This window comes from Salvia miltiorrhiza, chromosome 5 (assembly GCF_028751815.1).
Source record: "Salvia miltiorrhiza cultivar Shanhuang (shh) chromosome 5, IMPLAD_Smil_shh, whole genome shotgun sequence".
Lineage (NCBI taxonomy): Eukaryota > Viridiplantae > Streptophyta > Magnoliopsida > Lamiales > Lamiaceae > Salvia > Salvia miltiorrhiza.
The window spans coordinates 51802950-51807273 of NC_080391.1; positions in this window are offsets into that span (position 1 = coordinate 51802950).

A 4324-nucleotide genomic window follows, 5' to 3' on the forward strand; every position below is an offset into this window, starting at 1 on the left:
CGTAACACTTCAAAATAATTCAAATCATAAATCAACAATATATCTTTCGTCGACTGGTCACCTTCAGGAGCTTTTGTCGCGTTTTACGGACTTTCTGCCTCCTCGGCCTTCGTCCAACCACGCACTCGCAAGCGGTGGTTGCAACCCTCTTCCTTCACTGTGTTTCGGCTTCCGCCGAATGGTCACCTTCAGGAATCAGATTCCCTCCTTCACTGTGTCTCGACGTCAAATACTTTTGTTGATAATATGAAAAGAAAATATTTTTACTAAACCGAAAGTTGGGCGAAAACAAAGCGTTTAATGAGGAATTATAAAATACTTAATTTATTTCATAATAATCTCCCTAAGGGAGGAGACTAACTTGTTTAGCTACTCATTGGTAGCTATACTTGTATACATAAAATAAAAGAAACTAAAACTTAAAACTGAAAAACTTTGAAAACTAAGATTTGAAATTACAAAGATAAATTCTAGAGAGAGAGTGTGTTGTGTGAGAAGTGTGGAGAATTTTCGATGATCTCTTCTCTCCAGAGCTCGGGTTTATATAGAGGTTTGATCCCCTCTATAATTGCTTGGTAGTTGGCCTTGGATGCTTTCTTTGTGGCCAGCTATCTTGAATGTGACATCCACCTTCTTTTGTCGGCCATGATTGCCGACACTAGTTGGTGTCTTCACATGGTGGAGTTGAACCTTCCTTTATCCTTTTGTGATAATGGTTGATAAGGTCCCACTGCTTTATCTTCCACCCAACTTTGTCTCCTACTTTCGGTGAGTGGTTTCCTGGTCCCATGCTCCATTATTGATAATGCTATGAGGGGCCAGCCTGCATTTTTCCACTATCTTTTGATGAGTGGATTTCCTGTAGAATTACCCACTTTTGTTAGTGGGTAGTTGATCCGCCTTTTCTTCCACCCACTTTTGTCGTTTCTTTTTTAGTGGGTGGCCTTCTTGTCTTGAGTCACATGACTCCCTTTTCTTTGTCGGGCATCTTACTTTTTTGGTGCCCGTGGTGCTCGTCCACGTGGAGTCTTGTGCTCCTCGTACTCGTCGGACCGGAATTTCTTCTTGTTAGGCTTTGGAAAGAAGCCTTTGCCAAACTCCGGTTCTTTCTGCGTCGGACACTCCGTGCAGATATGATCTGTCCAATGGCCTAAATGAGCCATGTTACAGAACTTGTGACGAGTTTCTTTGCTACCCGCCACCTTGTTTCGCCAGAGAATCTGCCTTTTCTCTTCGAAGGCCTTCTCAGCGAAGCTTGTAGTTTTTCCTGTCATAGAATTTAACAGGAAAGATCCAAGTCCTGCATTATGAGAGAACTTGAACTGGTACTTTACTTTGTCCATCTCTGTGAGACAGACCCATAGTCCCCATGCACGTCTCGTGGAGATTTGATCCTCCGTGAATGTTGTGACAATGGAGATCTCGTGATTTGGTGCCTTAATTCTGTTTAAGGCCTCCGTGTCGGGTCTCCGAAGCTTAATAAAATGGAAAGCTTCATGATTCCCTTTTCCTGCTGGTTCTGGAGCGGCGCTGAGAAAGTATAGCTCCAAAACATCTCCCCGGTTGAGGGACTGGTTGTTCGCCCAAGCATCATAGACCGTCTCTTGGATCCACCTTGGTATACCCTTGATTTCGCTAAATGTTGGCGATGTAGTATAAACTGAGGCTAATGCCCCGAATTCATACCATTCTTTGACCTCCTGGGGATTGGCTCCGGTGGTCATCCAAATGCGAGGATATTTTCCCGCAACATCAACCCGGCAATAGTTCGGATTGAGTCCCTTTCTGGTGTTGATTTTCTCCCACCTGGACTGGTACATCTGCCAAACAGGAGAAATTTCAAACATGTAAGTATCAATCTTAGATTTGCCTGTCAGCGGCCTAAGACTGATCTCTCCCTCTTTAACCCCAGAGGTGGACGGTTGACATGTTGGTTCGGGCGGTGAAGCCTTAGCAACATCTTTTTCTCGAGGATCCGGTTTTAACACCTTAGCCTTAGAACTTGTGCTAGGGGTATTGGAATCCCCTGCTACAGGTAATCCGGCCTGTACGGTAATGCCTGCTTCGATCATGGGAGCCATGATCCCGCGCAGGAGCGGCTTGTGGGTTGCATCATTAAGATTTAACATCTTCTTGATACATTCTCGTATGCGGTTGGTTACTTTGGATTCATCATCCGTTTGTATCCTTCCCGCTTGTTTGGCATGGAGTAAACACTCTTGCCATTCTTGTTGTAGCATCTCCAGGTTATCCAGGAGCTGCCTCTGGTTCTCCATGATAGAGTCACACTCAGTTGGCTCCATCCCTTGTTAAGAAATCTGCAAGAACATTTTGATCAGATTTCAAGATGACAATATCATAATAATAATATTGCCATTCTGCTTGCCAGCTAAGCAATCTAGCCTTTTCAGGTTTAGATTCTATCTTTTTTGTTAAGAAAGCTTTAACATTAGTGTTATCTACTTTCAACACGAATTTCTTAGCAAGTAAGAAAAGCGGCCATTTTTTGAACGCCTTTCTGTCTGCATAAAATTCTTTCTCGTTTATGAGCCATCGCACAGCCTCGTTGTCGGAGAAAAGACCGCTACAGTATCTGCAAGGTTCTTCTCCATATGGGGTGATCTTTGTGAGTACTGCCGCCCACCAGAAATCACTCGCGTCAGTGTAGAGGACCAAATCATCCTCGTCTTGTGGTATTGAAAGTTTCGGGAGATTTTTGCAAATCTCTTTCAACCTCTTCATACCCTCCCGATGGTCCTCCTTCCATATAAATGGAACATCTTTCTTCAGTAGTGGACTGAAGACTTTTCTCTGTTCTGCAAGGTTTTTGATAAACATCCCTGCAAAATTGACAACTCCGAGAAAACTTTGGAGCTGCTTCTTCTCCTTGAGATCCTCCGGGAAATTCTGGACTTTTTCCACAATATGGTCTTGTAGAATTATATCAGATTCATCGATCTCAATTCACAGAAACTCCATCTTCTGGGTGGCTATGACTGCCTTCTTTTCAGACAGCACTAGTCCTTCTTGTTGACAAACATCCGCAAAGATCTCCAGATGCCTGACATGTTCATGAATGTTCTTTGATGCAATAAGAATGTCATCAATATAATCAAACATAAACGAAGAATAATCCTTGAAGAGATTATCCATCTTTCTTTGGAATATCTGAGGCGCGTTGGCTAACCCCATTGGCATGACATTCCAGACATAATGTCCTTGTGGAGTTGAGAAGGCTGTGAACTTCTTACTCCATTCCTCCATGCGAATATGGTAGAAACCTGATTTGCAATCAAACTTTGAGAATACCCTTGCACTTCTGATGCAGTTGATAAGGTGTTCTCTGCTTGGGATGAAATATCCATCAAACTCAAGAATGTCATTAATCCCTTTATAATTAATGACCAATCTTGGTTTTCGTCGCTTGATCTCCCCATGATTTCTCACCAGAAATCCAGGACTGCTGTAAGGCGACTTCCCTGGTTCGATCAGCTTCAAATCAAGGTGTTCCTTGATTATACTCCTCATATCCTGTTGATCTTGAGTGTTCATCAGGATAGGTCTGAACCTAACGAACTCATGCTCCTTTCCAATTTTAACTTTCAAGGTAGCTTTGAGCTGGTTCTTGTCCCACCATGCCAAAAGATTCTCATGGTAACACTTCTGAATCCTCCTTTTGACGTCGGCTATGGACACCTGATCTTCTTCCTTGATATCTTTGTGTGATACCAGGGAGACTTTGAGGATTTGAGTTTCTTCCTCGGAGAGATCTGGGAATCCCTCAATTCTGCATTTAAGCAGAACATCTCTGAATCTCCGTTGATCCTTCATTTGTGGTCGTCGGAGTCTGCCATCATCACCACGTTTGCTGCGGAATTTGATTGGCATCGAGCGATTAAAAGCTCCGTTGAGCCTCTGCACAATGATCTTGTGGTCACAATTGGTTGTGAACACCAGCCGTCTGGCCTCATTGTCCTGTGTGTACCGTTTGAAGGTTTGCAGAAAATTATTTCCGAATAATATATCTGCTCCGGTATCATGGAAATATATCGGTGGGGTCTTGACCTTGTACCAAGGTGTTTGTCCTGCACCTCCGATCAATATTTCCGTCTGTTTTACTCCCTTTGATAGGAGCAAAATCTTTTTGGAGAAATCCCTTCCCGCAATTCGAGGCAGTTCTTCTTCAACTTCTGCTGGAAAGACTCCTCGTTTTGCTGTACAGATTCCTGCTCCTGAATCCACATAAGCAGCAAAATATTCTGCTTTGAATTTCTCGTATAACATCCCTACAGAGATGTATATCGAGAATGGACTTGTCATTGGA